A 17,756-nucleotide genomic window follows, 5' to 3' on the forward strand; every position below is an offset into this window, starting at 1 on the left:
CAGTAGATGTTAGAGGGTCACGTGGATATTTGGCTGAACGTAACATGTTTCGTAGTTGTCGGGTAGGCTGAGAAATGGTCTTAACATCGTGACGTTCAAGGAGCCTTCCAATACGATCCGTGTCGTCCCGAATATACGGCAAATAAGCGATACCTTTCTTCCTGGGTCGTTCTCGTTTACTGCTAGCTGGCTGTCTTCTGGGTTGGAGTGCTCTCCTGACCTCTTGTATCGTGTAGCCATTGGTTTGTAATGTTAGATCAAGATGCCGTAGTACCTTCTCGATGTACTCTGGTTCAGAGGCACGAAGGGCGCGATCCACCAAAGTCTTCATCATAGCGCGCTTCTGGCCGGGATGGTGATTGGGATTTTGTTTAAGTATCGGTCCGTGTGTGTTAGTTTTCGGTATACTTTATGCCCTAGGGATCCATCATTCTTCCTCTTCACCAGCACATCCAGGAAAGCTAATTCGCCATCCTATTCCTTCTCCACAGTGAATTGTATACGAGGATGAATACTGTTCAGATGTGTAAGAAAGCCGTCAAGTGCCTCCTCTCCATGTCCCCATATCACAAAAGTGTCACCCACATAGCGGAACCAACAGCTGGGTTTATTTACAGTAGTCTGCAGGGCTTCCTCCTCAAAGAACTCCATATACAAATTAGCAATAACAGGGCTAAGTGGGCTTCCTATGGCAACACCGTCTGTCTGTTCATAAAATTCATATTTCCATTTGAAAAATATCGTCGTAAGTACATGTTCAAATAAAACTGTTGTCTCCTCCGAAAAGAGATGTTGAATATGTTCTAGAGTATCCTTGATTGGTACCATAGTGAACAGCGAGACGACGTAAACACTAACAAGTATATCTCCCGGTTGTACTCCCAAGTGTCCGCAATCTGTTTATGAAATGGGCCGAGTCTCTGATGTGCGAGTCCTTAGTCCCTACGTAAGGTTGCAGTAAATTGCTTAAGTATTTTGCGACTTCATAAGTAGGAGAGCCAATGGTACTAACGATGGGACGAAGTGGAACGTCTGACTTTTGGATCTTAAGAAGACCATATAGTCTTGGACATAGGGCTTCTGATTTCTTCAGCTTCTTGTGTTCTTCAGGTGAAATAGAAGATTTCTTAATCAGAGTATTGGTCTTGCGCAGGATACTCATAGTCGGATCGCGGGGAAGTTTGTTGTAGATCGAAGGGTCAAGAAGTTATTTGATCTTACATTCATAATCCACGGTGTTCAAGATAACAGTATCATTACCTTTGTCAGCTGCTAGAATGATAATACTTTCGTCGGCTTTTAAATTCTTTAGCGCAAGCCCCTCCTTTTTGATAAGATTGCGTTTTGGTAACTTGGCCTTGCAGAGTATCTTGGAACAGTCGTGACGTATTTCTTCGGAAACCTCTGGTGGCAACTGACGTATTCCTGATTCTATGTTGAAAATGATATCTTCTATTGGGATGGCTGCCGCTGTAACAGCACAATTGCCTCCTTTTGTAAGAACAGTAGTTTCATCTTCTGTTAAACAATGGTTAGATAAGTTAACGACTGTCCGGGCAGGATCCACTCTGTCGATCGGATTCCTCGTCCTCATATTGCCACTTATACGTTCGTACTTTTTCTTCTGCCGCAGCGTATCCCTCTTCTCCTGATGTTCCATGATGTTGTAAGTAACCCTGTCCATTCGGTCCCAGTCACTCCAGTGCATCGAGTTGCCTGTCGTCAAATGTAATGATAAAAGCCGTTCATCATTAAGGGCCAGTTCTTTACGAGTAAAATGAATACGTTCCCTAAGAAGAGCTTGTTCCGTTCTGTTATAAATTATGTGTGCCGAAGGGGTTGAAAAAGGTCTCTTCTGTCGTAGAAATTGTGGAATAACACAGGTATCGCGGCAGAGGAGTAAGAATGTAAGAGAGCACAGTAGATGGGATTTATTCTTGCGAAGCGTTTCAAATTGACGACTTAAACGATAAATATCCTCCCCGTAGAGGCAGGTCATTAAAGTATGAAGGCTTTCACGGCCGGTGTCAATATATTATGCCATGGTCCACTCCTCTCGTTTCTTCCAGACGTTTCGACTACTGCTGCGGTAGTCATCTTCTGTGATGTCGTGTAGATACGCTCTCGTGTATCCCGTTGGCGACTGCGAAAGTTGTTTTGGAAGCAGCTGTATGTATATATGAGTGTGCGGCCTCAAATTGGTTTTTCTAAATTTTGCTACACCATCACTAAATACTAGAAATCAGCCCTGAAAACGCCCCTTTCTTAAGAATGCAACGGTATCCCCTTCCTCTTGCCCCTAGTTGATTACAATTTTTCAGCGATGTTCGGGGGTTTCACTACTGATTTAGGGGCTCACCTCCCCCTAAAACAGATCGTTTCTCCCCCCCCCCCCCCAGTGCAAGTAACAGTGATTTTTCCGTTTCATCGGTATCCCGCGGAAACAGATGAGTAGAGGGGCAAAATTTCCGCCCAGGGGCTCCCAGCTACTTGCTCACAGCAAAAAAAAAAAAAAAAATGGTTTGCGCCGTGCAATCCGATATCTGATTGAATATCTGAAAGCACGACCTCCGATTGGGTCACGCCGAGCAGTCTGACGTTTGGTTGGGTCTCGGAGTGCACGACCTCCGATTGGGTCGTGCCGGGCAATGGTTCCTATGTCCCTGATCTTAGTTAACGTCGGCCGTAAGTTATATAAAGGGGTGCACCAGGCCTTGTTGAGTGATGGAGATTTTCCGACTCATCGGCTACGTCGCGGAAACAGATGAGTAGAGGGGCATAGTTTTCGCCCCGGGACTCCCATGTACTCGCTCTCAACAAAAAAAAAAAAAAAACTTGTTGAGTTTCAGTCCTTCCTCCTTTCTATTAAAGTTATCCGGATGTTTATGTATTTCGATTGCTTCCCTGTAGAGACGTGCCTGAAAGTGGGATGTTGTGGCCAGTATATCAGTATCCTCGTAACGGATCTCATGCTTTCCGTCAAGCAGTGCATGCTCAGCTACTGCTGATTTGACGTCTTGCCCCAAGGCGAGTGTTGACACTTCTGCCAGCCGTGCCAATATAAACAGCTCCACAGCTGCACTGTACCCTATAGGCCCCAGTAGATGTTAGAGGGTCACGTGGATATTTGGCTGAACGTAACACGTTTCGTAGTTGTCGGGTCGGCTGAAAAATGGTCTTAACATCGTGACGTTCAAGGAGCCTTCCAATACGATCCGTGACGTCCCGAATATACGGTAAATAAGCCATACCTTCCTTCCTGGGTCGTTCCCGTTTACTGTTAGCTGGCTGTCTTCTGGGGTGGAGTGCTCTCCTGACCTCTTGTACCGTGTAGCCATTGGTTTGTAAGGCTTGATCAAGATGTCGTAGTTCTTTCTCGATGTACTCTGGTTCAGAGCCACGAAGGGCGCGATCCACCAAGGTCTTCATCATAGCGCGCTTCTGGCCAAGATGGTGATTGGAATTTTTGTTTAAGTATCGGTCCGTGTGTGTTGGTTTACGGTGTACTTGATGACCTAGGGATCCGTCATTCTTCCTCTTCACCAGCACGTCCAGGAAAGCTATTTCCCCATTCCCAGTGCGTCTGGATGTTGTACTTATGGCGGTCTCTATATCCTGTGTTGGAGCATTTATAAGCAGACTAGTCCCTCTTTATTTTATTTCTTATTTTCAACGTAGGTTCTTATCTTTGTCTTATTATTGCATCGGAGCCTTATTAATATTCCCTCATTCCTTACTCGTAGACATTTGCTCTCTAGCTCGCCACCTGTTAATCCAGGATAATTTTCACTGGTACCTCAACGTAACATTTTCCTACTCTTGCAGGGATTTGTTTCTTTCTCATGTTCTTGTTGCTCGATACTTTCATTAATATCAGACCTTAGCTCACGTCTACACATCCGGACAAAACTATTTCAATGTACTCACTGTAAACAATGCAGATATTTATCATTTATTTCTTACAAGTTCGCAATTATTTTATTATGGTAGTAGCTGATGTACCCGCGCTTCGCTACGGAATTCTACATTGTATACGGGAATTCTAGTGTACACGTTATGAGCAAGATTGTATAAAATTGCATAGCTCTTAACGTTACCACAGAAACGCGACGGAGAGTTACCAAACATCTCTTCTCATATGAAGATTGAGTTAGGGATTTTTCACTGTAATGGTAGACCCGCTTGCATACCATCATTCACAATCAGGTTGGGGAGATTCCATTATGATGGTAGACCTTCACTCTCCACCTGCCTTTTTATATCCTCAGAAAGACTGTCTTAGTGGTTTTCCCAACTGAAATTAACATATATTACAATGGCGTCAATAGGAATGGCGCGATTAAAAGCAATGCTTTCATATGAAATACTCGATCAAATGAAACACCACACATTTTCTCACTTTTAACGAACAGGACTACACTGCCGATCTAACAGTCCCAAGTTCCAGAGCTGGAATGACCAAGCCGCAGACAGCCGTGATTCGTGAATATTCTTCATACTTTTTCGGCAGGGAGAGGGTCGAATAGTAGAGACTCCCAGGGCATAAACTATGCCCTTTTATTGATAAGTTTCCTAGGAGTACCCGATGAGTCGGAAAATATCAATTCACTACACTGGCGGCGGAAAAGTCTATCTGACTTGGAGGCAAATTTTTCCTCCAATCCAGATAATTTGGAATGAAATTAATATAGAATTTAAAAAAGTTAAGAAGAAGAAGAAGAAGCTTTTCTTAAGAAACGGCTGTTTTCAGGGTTGAATTTTGAGTATTTAGCGAATTGTGGTGCTAAAGTTTGGAATAGGCCTAAATCGTTATTCTAGACCAGGCCATACTACTATTATCACTACTACTACTACTACTACTACTACTACTAAGTCAGCCTCTGCCAAGTATGTACACTGCTCATTCAAAACAGCGCGTCAGAGTAGGGATCGAAAACTGGAATACTAAGAAGAACCAGTGTGTTACGTACCAGCTGTATCAGAAAAGGCATGAACCGGAGGAATGGCATGCTAAAGAAGAAAGTCTTCTAACTCCCCGGCTATTTCCTGCCAATATTCAGTCGGGCTGTTACACTCGGTACACAGCAGTAATCCCATCTATCGGAGTTGGGAACATCACAACAAACAATGGTCAATGTAATGTTATTGTTGATCAATGTTATGTGCCTTCGATATTGTAAGCCTTCACATTTAGTTTTCTTCAGACTCTGAAATATCACTCATCATAGTCGGTACGGTAAAACTGAACAAAACACAAATGATCGGAAATTATATTCTCTGTAACTTACGTTATGTAGTACTTTTCAATAGGACCAAAAACATACGTATTTAAAAATGAACTTTTAGGCACCTTCCCTTAAGCTACAATTTCATCCAGGGTGAATAAAATTGTTTATAGCCGACACTGCAGTTTCTTATTCCCCGACTCTATATACTGATTTTCATTAAATTCTGTTAACCCATTTTCTCAAGGCTCGGCATCGATATGGACTTAGCAACAAAAATACAAATTCATGAATACGGTACGGTAAAAATGTGTAAGACATAAATGATCGTAAATTTAATTCTATATAACTTTGGTTATGTAGTATTTATCGATACGACCAATAACAATATAAATATTTGAGAATGAAATTTTAGGCCTTCCCCTAAACTACCATTTCTTTAAGCGTGAATAATATTATTTATATCTTGTATTATAGTGGTTCATTCTCCGACATTTTATAGCAGTTTACAATGAGACAGGACCAATAATGACGTCAATATTTAACATAAATTTCAGGCCTTCGTCTAAACTATCATTTCATACAGCGTGAATAACATTATTTATAGCCTAGATTGTAGCGACCTATTTCCCGACTTCGCATAACAATTTTTATTAAAATAGGACCACTAATAACATAAATATTTAAAAATTAAATTTTTGGCCTTCCCCTAAACTACCATTTCTATCAGCGTGAATAAAATTATCTATGGCTTAGATTGTAACGACGTATTTCCCGACTTTGCATACCGATTTTCATTAAATTCTCTTTAGCAGTTTTCTAGTGATGCGTGTACATACAGACAGACAGACAGACAGACAGACAGACAGACAGACAGACAGACAGACAGACAGACAGACAGACAGACAGACAGACAGACAGACAGACAGAAATTACGGAAAAGTAAAAAGTGCATTTCCTTGTTACTGTGGACTTGACCGATACAAAAATACCATTCTTTTCTAATTCTGAGCAATGTACAGACAAAACTCTTATTTTATATATATAGATAGCTAATCAATGGCAGATCCGTCCATGGATATCATCACCACTCCCCCACTCCCGCCCTATTCTGGAGTTATGTTCAAAACCTCATAATTTTCACCACTTAAAGTCAGCTAATAACTCATGCAAATAGCAACAGTATTTTTATTATTATTCCAATTATCTGATTTTACAAATTTTCGTAAATAGTTATTGTTAATCACGTCGTCAAAAACTTGGTGACAATTTTACTTTTATCGTTGCGACCCCTCACTACGAAATAATCATTCGCAACACGACATATTATTACTAATTTACTTATTAATATTCTCATATGACTAAGAAATTAGGGACACGGTAGATATAATTTTAGGTCATTAAACGACACAGTAGAAATCCCAAAATCTTTAACATAATGAAATCGTTCACGTTATGCCGGGCCCTCAACATTAATTCATGAATGTCCGTAATTTATGGTACGTGACCTAATCTTTTACATTTAAAGCGATATTAACTGTCCTTTCTAAATTATAAGATAAAGACAAGTTGGCATAATTATATCTAGCGGATGACAGCGTGGTCACGGGTATAGTTAATTATTTACATATTAGTTAAAACAACATTTCAATGATCTGGTACTTACATTCACCAAGCTGCGTTCATCGGGCTACCCCATGCCACCTTCAGCACCATCCTTGGATTTCGGCCATGTTAAACATTAGCGTTGTCATGTGAATATTGGTATATATCCAAACTGGCACATGTATACACTGATAACCATCGCCTTATTTTATGCTTACACGTAAGACTCTTCTTCAATTTCATTCCTTGCTCTAATACTAATAGTTATCCTATCACACTCCCGGTGATAATACCACTCTGTCCTCGCAATTTGTGACACTGGCCTACAGGTTATATAATTTCCTCACAGCTGGTCTTATCTGAGGGGAAAAATGGCCGTCTTAAAGTCTCAGTCACTGGAATACTGGTTCTAGACGGCTGGCTAGGGATTATTTACTCTTCCCGTTCTCGTTCATTGTCTTCTGCTTGTTGGGTCAAAGGAATGTCCGTAATGAGCTCAAGGACGGCTATTGAATTTGAGATTGGTGACTACACAAGACAGTGTCATTTACAAAAATGTTCCCTCCTCTACCTGCTGAATTTAGCCTGTCCACCACCACTGTTTTTGAAACAAACCGGCTACTTTTATCTTGACGTTGTACTTCCCTTTTTATCATGAAATCGTACATTGTCCTGAGCAATAGTAAGTTATTACGGTAAGAAAGTCACCTACTTAGAGCCTACTTTCTCCACGGGAAGTGAATAAATATCGTTTATAAATATTCACTTACATTTTTGATGCAAGCTCTGAATAGTCGGTCACTTGGCGTTCACCCGGAGTCGGCAGGACGCGCAGATGGCTGATCGTACTGCGACTGAAGAAGATTGACAGCCTGACAGCTCCCTGATTGACTGATGTACTGACTGATGGTTCGGTTCACGTCTCTGTTATAAACACACGGTCCGACTACGTGATTCTAACTCAATTTCCAGTGGTATCACGGAGCGTCACAAATTAATCCAGTGGCTTCAAAAATTCATTAACCGTTGTTCCTTATTTTTTGTATCACGTTACGGAGCTGAAAGTATGAGTACGATCGTACCGTTTTGTATAATTCACTTGGCGTGGGTTCGATTAAACTAACGTCGGCCATTTGTTTGATGGCGCCACTATTTTTACTTCCGCTTGCATCCACGCATTCACACGCAGTCAGTCGCGAGCAACGTTTGTATTCACACATGTTGTAATTAATTTTACTAGGTCCACCAAAAATTATATTCACTCCGATACATTCATCAGAAGCACAAATGCTGTGTACATTACTCCCTCTTCTAAACTATCTGTATATGAAGGATACTTCAATTACGTTGAAAACATAGAGGGTCTTTAAACATCTGATTGCTTTATTGCCAGTTATTTCAACATACCTGAACTTATTAATGCCAGTTATAACTTTAATGAAGGATCAATGACTAGCCGTCGTCTATTACAGTTCATCTCATATCTTGGATTAACTTCACGTAACAATATTCAAAATTGTAATTTCAGGATATTAGATTCAGTATTAGGTCATATTCAAGTTGAACTGAACCATGACGAATCCACATTGGTACCTGAGGACTTACATCACCCCGCACGTTGTTAAGTTTTACCACTCATTAGAAAGGTTCCAATCCCACCAAGAATTAATCGCGAATATTATAACTTTAAAAATCTGATTTTTGTGGCTGCATTGTAACATACGAAACTTCGACTGGAGTTTATTGTATTCATCAAAAATATTGATATTGCTGTTGATTTTTTATATATCGCTATACAAATGTTTCGAAAACTGCGTTCCAAAGCAGAAAGTCCCTCGAAAATCAAAATATCCAGTTTGGTTCACGCGTGATATTATTCAGTCCATACAAAATAAAGAAGGAATGCGCTATAAAAAGGACATTTTCTAAATAGGCTATTACGATAAGAGAGTTAGTCAGATTCGGTGGGAACCGAAAATGAAATTACGTGTGGCTGATGCTGTTTGTACTTTCAATTTAGAAAATGGAGTTAAGCATAATATTTAGTCAGTTTTGGACTATGTTAAAAGTAAGCGAAAATCACGTTCATGTGCCAACTCATTTATACTGAATGAAAATTATTGTATACCTGGAAACATTGCAGATGAGTTTGCCGAGTATTTCTCATCGGTGTATGTCAACATGGACTTTACTTATAACGTGGAACATTTTTCTTTGAATGAAGATTATCTTCTCCCCAGGGTCGATAAATTGAACATCACTCACATAACCGTAGATGAAGTAAGAACATTTATTAATAAAACGTTAAAACCTAAGAAATCCATTGGACCTGATGGCATTCCACCATACATAATCAAGGGGTGTGCTAACATATTGGTTACTCAATTAAACTTCATCTTCAATCTTCCTTTAAAGATATCCTGCTTCCCAGAAAAGTGGAAAATGACAATAATTACTCCAATCCTAAAGGGTGGGAACTCAGAGATGATAACAAACTATAACCCTGTTTCAATAATTATTGCTTTATCAAAGTTATATGAGAACATAGTGTATTCTAGGATTTACGACCAAATTAAGGTAGAGGTATCATTATGTCAGCATGACGTTATGCTCGGCAGATCTTGCCGGGTTTTACTCAAAGGTTTACCACGTATTAAACACAAATAGAAGAACCGATATAATGTACATGGATCTAGAAAAGGCTTTTGATAAGGTGTACCTTAAATTTCTTTTGACAAAGCTGCATCAATTTGGTGTTTCTAAACCATTACCTTAATTATTAAGTTCCTATTTGTTTCAAAAGTAAAATTTCACATATTTTTGTTAGTTCTTCTGGTGTGCCACAAGGGTCCAATCTTGGGCCTCTTCTATTTATCATTATGGTTAATGATTTGCGTGGTATGATTCGTTGCCCTGATTGTTGTTTTCTGACAACGTAAAGTTACAGAAGACCATATATAAATGCAGTGACGTGAATGATTTTCAACAGGATATTAATAAAAATTTATTATGTTGTGATAGCAATAAATTATTCCCAAATATTATGAAATGTAAAGTTCTTGTACTTACCAGGAAAAATAAATACATAAATCCGACATATTATATTGGCAAAACAACACTTGAAATTGTAACATCTATTAATAATTCAGAAATTATTACCGACAGGAAGTTAGCTTTCAATAGCCATATTGGCAAAATAATGAATCTATCTAACAGGATGCTTTGTTTTATTATTAGAAATTCCAAATGATTTATTCAACCGGAACTAGTTGTTAAGTTGTAAATAAGTTTAGTACGAAGCAAGTTAGAATATTCATCGGTAATCTGGGATCCTCATTAAAAGGACCAAACACGTCCCACTGAGACTGTACAAAACACATTTCTAAGATATCTGTACCATAAAACTTTCAATGTATTTTGTCCATTTGTCATTTCAATCCAATATTTAAGAAATTTGTTCAATTTCATGCCTTTGAAAAACAGGAGAACATTAATTTCGTTACAGATATTGAGGAAAATTTTGAATGAAAAATGGAATAAAGAATTACTTACCTTCAAGCCATTTCATGTACCACAAGTTTGATTTATTTGCTGGCGTTAGGTTGTTCATTAAGCAAATAAAGGCTACCTTTATTAAATCATAATCATTATTAAATTCCTTGTTGCTGGAATGCTAGGTACTCATAAGTTTTTTGTTTGTGTTTTTTTTTCCTTGCTTGTTTAGTAATTTTATACGGCTGATGTGTGGCCTACCGGTATATTATTATTTTCTTCATTTGTAGTAATAATGTTACATTTTTTTCTGCTTATTAGTTTTCTTCTTTCCCTTCTTTTCGCTATTATTCTTACTATTGTTATTATTTTTTTGTTTGATGTGTTTAAATCCTATATGTCATGCAGGAATGTAATTGTGCTCAGCCTGTGTACCTTCGTACTATGAAACGAATAAATAAATTATTAGGAGTGATCTCAGTGCATCGCCTTTCCTTATACGGGGCCGATGACCTCAGACGTTAGGCCCCTTTAAACAACAAGCATCATCATCATCATCATCATCATCATCATCATCATCGTCATCTTTCCTTCTACACCGAGGTCGATAGCTGCAGTCGCTTAAGTGCGACCAGTATCCAGTATTCGGGAGATAATGGGTTCGAATCCCACTGTCGGCAGCCCTGAAGAAGTTTTTCCGTGGTTTCCCATTTTCACACAAGTCAAATGCTGGGGCTGTACCTCAATTACGGCCACGGACGTTTCCTTCCCATTCCTAGCCCTTCCCTGTCCATCATCACCATAAAACATATTTGTTTCTGTGCGACGTAAAGTAACTTGGAAGAAACTTTCCTTCTATAATCATTCGTCAACTCTCCTGAACTGATGGTAAATGGCATATGTGGTCTAAACACTGCTCACTGGTGTTCAACGCAGTATACAACAATCATGACTTATCTATCGCTAACATCGATCAGTTTTTCAGTAATTCTTTAGCAATCACACCAAATAAAAAAAATTACTACTTTAATGAAATACAGACACTTATCTTAGGGAGATCGCCAAAAAATTCCTTCATAAAAGCCATAAATATATCCCAAAACTTAAAACATTTAGAAACATACTCATCACCCGCCAACGGCCTGAACCGGTTCAACTACAGCACTGAGAAGCAGCAAGGTTAAATTTTGTAAGACTATGGCCGAAACCTCTTCTGCATGAAAGAGAGAAATAGATGAATAAAATGAACTGATGAAATAAAACACAATCATTCGAGATGAGGTGTATTATACCTGTAAAATGATTCCCAATAAGATAATCTTAGAAATGAATACACAATACAGTAACTATCTACATAATTATACTCTCACTTCCAGGGAAAGTCTTGTATTGTAAGCAGACCTAGAAGAACCATGCACAGAGGATGACGGAAGGAAACTTGTCCTCAAATTAGTCATCAAACAAAGAGGATGTAAAACATCTGACGTCGGAACAGCGATAAGAGCCTATCCACGAAGAAGAGGCAAGTGAACAAGTAATATTATGCTATCATTTCATACACGCACATGAAGGAAAAGACGTAACACTTAACAAATTAGCATGTAATATCACTGAAGCGACTTACCATATCAACCTCGTGCATTATAGCTTCGCCTTCAACTGGACCACTACGGCAGGGTAAAGGCGCCGCAGTTCTGTAGTAGAAATCTTAAGAAAACAACAGGATAAATCATTAATGATTTAGAATATCGTTCTGTAAGGTGTTACCTTACTATTTTATAGCTATGTATATGTATTCTACTGTACGCTTACTGTACTAATTCTATCACCTCTTCACAGCTCAGACTAAACATTATATTGTGCAAGACTTGTAAGATTCAGAGTATAAACATAGTGGCGCTCTGTACGGAGTAAATAGTGGAATAGCTACCCGTACCTTAAGTGTAATCGCTTTGCTTATTTCTAAGTGTTCCAGGAGTGAGGCGGAGAAGATACGAAATGGTCCCAGTATAATGAGATGCGAGGTTAATGCTATCAGTTTTCCATATCACCTTAGGAGGCCAAGAACTTCACTAAATTCACTACACCTTTGCATATTCAACGCACCATCAACAGAGGTACGAAAACGACGAAAGTCGCTGGCCTTGCAGAAACAAGCATGCAACTCCTTCATCAGATAAGCATACTGAGTTCGATAAGCAAACATAGCATAATATCTCTACAGGTCCATAAACTAAAGGAATGCTTTAATTGGCTGACATCTTGAATTCTACGTGTTAATAATTGTGCTAATGTATGAGAAGGGCTTTACCGAACAGAAATGTACCTCGTTTCGTTTTAGGAAATAGTCCCCGCATCAAAAGAACACACGGATGATGATTACAGGTGTACCCAGATTTACAGAAGGAAATAAACTACTAAAGAAACTCTTCCAATTCGGGTTTTAGTCTACAGGAATCAAATATGCAATAAATAAGGACAGCTATGGACTACGATTACGTTAATTATTCTTCCAATTTTTCTGCGTACGAATAAAGGATGCCGATAGGTGATAGATGAGGGACTCTCGCTGGGATTTCGTGACCATGTCGCCCGGAGTAAGTCTGACTTAGGTGAAATCATAGACACGTTAGATAGCACTCAGGAAGAAATTTGTTCATACATTCATTTTTTTTAAAAGAAAACCTTGTTCTTACTAATTTCGGTGTGCTGATCTCAAATCTGCAGTTGGATGAAATGATAGACAAGCCAGAGTTAATTCAGTACAATAGGTGGCTAATTATAACTACGATAAGAGACAGATAGCACCGTATAGGGCAACTGTCACGTCAAAAATATGAATGAATACGTAAATAAATAGAAATAAACTCGTGTTCTCGCTCCGGGGTGGCGCAGCTCTTTTCAGGCACATTCCTTTCGAGGCGAGCTGCGTGTACTATTTTAATAACATACCCGTCCTCCTGCTGTTCTTGCAGTAAAATTCTGGCAATACCGGGAATCGAACCCAAGCCACAGAGGACGGAAGCTAATGACCTTAAACGTTGCGCGACGAAGCCGTATAATGAATATATATAAATAAAATTCAAATCGATGAACTGATTTATATCCTCACCGCTGTTACGTTATTGATGTTATTTGTTGCGAACCAGCGTATACGGCTTATCGTCTAGCGAAGCGCTTGGCTCATTTTATAGACCGAGCACATGTTTCAATGCGTTTGATGATTTTCAAAATTGAGGCAGTGAGTGAGAGAGTGGGCTATGCCGAGATTTTGTCAAAATTGAGTTATTGGAACCCTTGTGTAGGGCTTACATTCATCTTTCAGAGTGCAAAATATCAAAGACTTCCGCAGGCTCCTTCCTTTCTGTTTTAAAGAACATATTTTCTGTGAATTACTCATCTCACGTTTGTGCTGCGAGAGAGTGAGCTATGCCAAGCAGCTAGAAGCATTCAATGTGTGCGCTGTCTGTCGGCTATGCGAGCTGGCCAATCTCTGCGCTTATTCTCAAACACGTGTTAGTTGTGTACAAAATGGCGGCCGGTGAAGGAGAAGTAATAGTGAGTAGCTGTGAAAAACCTAAAAATGACTTAGAAATGATGATAAGTGTAAAAGGGCTAAAGTGTGTAGAAACTTCGGATTAGAGTACACGTTAATGTGTCGGAAGGAGGCGAATCTGAACGCGAAGGATCATCATCATGTACCAGCTCGATAGTGGAACTCAGAGGTAAGCACGGTAATTAGATGTATAAGTTAAGTGATGAAGATGAGAAATCAGTAATATACCATATTAAGGCCCGGTTTCATCAACACATGTTAAATATATACTAACAAGTTGTTAGTTAATACCGAGTTAAAAATTTAACATCTTGTTAGGTTTCTTGCGTTTCATCAAAGTTTTCCTGTGAAATGTTAACTAATCGCCTGTTAACTCCACTAACATTGCGAAGTGGTGTGGATCACGGAGGCAGTGGTACGAACATGCTGTTTTACAGTGCGCTCCGATGCGCTTTTGTTTGAGTACAGCTGTTAAATATGGCGCGTGAAGCGAAGAGGAATCGAAGTTCCAATTTCTCTTCCTTCGAAAAGGAGTTGCTAATTGAGTTAGTGAGTAAAAATAGGGAAGTGATTGAGTGCAAGCAGACAGATGGCTTAAGAATAAGAGGACGAGGCGTGGGAGAAGGTCCGGGAGGGTTTCAATTCTAATCCCGATGTAACCTCCCGGACTGCAAAACAACTTCGCCAGTTTTATATCAATATTAAAAGGCTGTCGAAGAAGGCAAAGGGAGAAGAACGGTTGGAGAGATTCAAAACAGGAGGTGGCCCCTACACTCCAACTGCAACCAAAATAGATGAAAGGGTTTTATCCTTGATAGAAGAACAGATAGAGCCCTGCAGTAACGTGTACGACTGTGATGCGGTTTACTACGGTATGTATTGCTTTTATTCATGGAGGACGTCAATAAAAGAGTATGTTACATGTTAATATAAATCAGATGGTAAATGTTAAACACATTTTTGTGTACTGTTGTAGGAGATGCCGAGATAGTGGAAGTTGTGGATGAGGATCTTTCAGTTGTGGCAGCTGTACAGGTAATTATAAATTATATCAAATATTATTTTCCATGAATCTTACGTATACCTTAAAGTGATTGAATGTTAATACATTATACTGAACAAGATGCGCATTGTTCTGTTAGCAGAATGAACCAAGTTTGGTTGCGAGTACACTACCCAAGGCCACTACACACCTTGAGAGCATCAGACTGGATATAATTTCACCACAGGCCACTCCAAAAACTGTAAGTCCATATTTCTTTCTAATGAACTTGAATGTTTCGACTAGGCCTATACTGTAGAATGTGGTTAACGTTTAACTTACGATGATGTGCCATCCAGGGCTGAGCTTAACCTAGACAAGAGGAGACAATTACTTCCTGCAGCATAGCATATGGGGAGACTTTGTGACTGAAGTCTACTGAAATAAATAATAAACTAGCATAGTGTCCTCCAACTTATAAAAAGCTCATCACTACTACTACTACTTCTTTCAGAGGGACAAAATAATGTATTTGTTTGACTCTAAATACAGCTGACCACAAGGGTCCAGAATAGCTACAGAATAGAATTTGTTGTGAAAATCTGATATAAGTTTAGGCCTTGGTAACTTTGTCAATTCTAACTATGTGAAGCATTCAAAACAGTTTAAAAATACAAACTGTGATGCAAACTGTTGGAGGACACTATGCTAGTTTACTTATTTATTTCAGTAGACTTCAATCACAAAGTCTCCCCATATGCTATGCTGCAGGAAGTAAGCTGGAATATCTGGAATCTTTGAATATGAGGAAATGTTTTAACTATGTGCTTAGGCAAACTTGAAGTCAGATTATGCAGGTAGTGCAGTTGAATTGACTGGAATAGCCAGTCTGAAACAAGTGTGGAAATATATAGCTTACTTCCAAACTTGCTTGTTGAGGTTTATCGTGTAAAAGTGTCATTACATTTATTATCTGAGACTGGATGATGTTTTCGAGGGTCGAGTCTCTCCTACGCTCTCATTAACTTGGTGAGAACAGTAACTTGATAACAGGGGATAAGCAATAGGGTAGGCAAACATAGTTCAGTCACTTGCTTTACCTTTAATAGTGCACTAGTGAAAATTAAAACTTGTTTTGAAAGTATAGAAAATTTTATGATTTATTACTGTCATAATTTTCATAAAACTTTTCAGACCACATGCACATGTACATGTAGCTCGTTGTTTGCTAGGGTCGCACTTAGTTGGTAGGAACTAATATTTTGAGGAAATGTGTGCACAGGTTGTGAGGTGAATAGAATTTTTCAACATTGTTTTCTGTACAGCATAAGTTGTATGTTGAACAAAACACGGCAAAAAAGGGTTACACTTTGTGTAGATGTGTGTGTATTAATTGGTTCTTAGTGTGCTGGTGTTGTTATTGACATCTGTCTAAATTGAATTCTGGGAGTCATGCAATGGCTGAAATGGCTGCTGATACCATAGGTACAGATTGTCACACAATGTATGATGTTAAGTTGTGAAAGTAATTATATTTCTTGGCATCGCTTTCCTGCCAGTCATTCAAGATTTGCTGGGGTTCATTTTGTTAGGTAGAATTTATGCCCCCAGACCCCTTTGCTTGTCCCGTTCCTATCTTCTTTATAACAAATGATGATGTGCCAGCAGCGCCATGTTCGATCTGTGATCTATCTTCCACATAACACTATCAGAATCGTTACCAACATTTCTAGACGAATGGTGGTAAATTAGACAGACAAACAAAGTCTAAACCCTGATGCCTTGCTTCACTTTGCTTATATGCTGTGAAGAAACCAATAGTGAAAAATTATCTTCACCTCGCAACCTGTACCAAACAGGTGGTAGCATTGTGTGCTGACCTTAGTAAGCTGCTAATAAAAACTTAAAAACTTTCCAGTCTACCGAACACAGACTAGAAAACTTTTAACTTTATACTCAAATGAACACCGTATAGCAGCAGCATACATTTCTATAAGTCTTGGTTTGTGTAATAATTCTACATTTAAAGGAAACAAATACAAAACACATGTTTCATATAAATTCTGAAAGTAGGAACGAGGCAGGGACATCATCTAGGACAAGGTGAATGATTAAGGCTTAACCTGTTGCAATGTACTATCTGCGCACTTTTTAGCGATAGATTTGGGTACAGGTTTGAGGAGTAAGATGGGAGCGCTTCCGGTTCCGTTAGTACTGCCAACTGAATGGAAATTAAATCTGAATTGAATCGATAATATGATCGATCGGAATTTTCTAAACCTTTGTTATTTTAAGCCAACAACTGTGTCACACACACACATTATATAACATTTCTCGATGCGAATCTTATTCCTAGAGTGAATTTGATAGCTTGGCTTTGCTGTGTAAATAACAACAGTACTAGTACGTAAAGTGTACGCCAGACGTCGCACAGCGATGCATAAGCGATTCATAGTTTGTGTTTCAAAGATTGCCAGTACGAATCTCGAAGATTGCCGAGGTCGACCGCTTCAGCACTACAGTGTAAATCTGTCGCTAAGAAGTGCGCAGATAGTACTTTTTATTCAAAGATTCAGCATATTTTAGTTCTGACTGAAAATCACTATGACTGTAACTGAATTGAAATGTTTTCCAAATTGTTACACATGTAATCAGAACAAATTTAAGATTCCCCAAACACATAAAAGTATAAAATCAGACTGATAAAACCTGAAGATGGGGAATGGAAAATTATACAAATACAAGGCTTATGAAATTGCTAGGGTAATACCTAGTTTAGAAAAACAAATCAAATAATTCACTGGTTGGCTATGAAATGTTCCTATCTCTTCCATCGTCTGATCAATGGACAGTCCTTTTCATTTCTCTTACTCATCCAAGTGATTCCTCTAGTATG

The sequence above is a fragment of the Anabrus simplex genome, chromosome 1, assembly GCF_040414725.1.
Source record: "Anabrus simplex isolate iqAnaSimp1 chromosome 1, ASM4041472v1, whole genome shotgun sequence".
In the NCBI taxonomy this organism is placed as follows: Eukaryota; Metazoa; Arthropoda; class Insecta; order Orthoptera; family Tettigoniidae; genus Anabrus; species Anabrus simplex.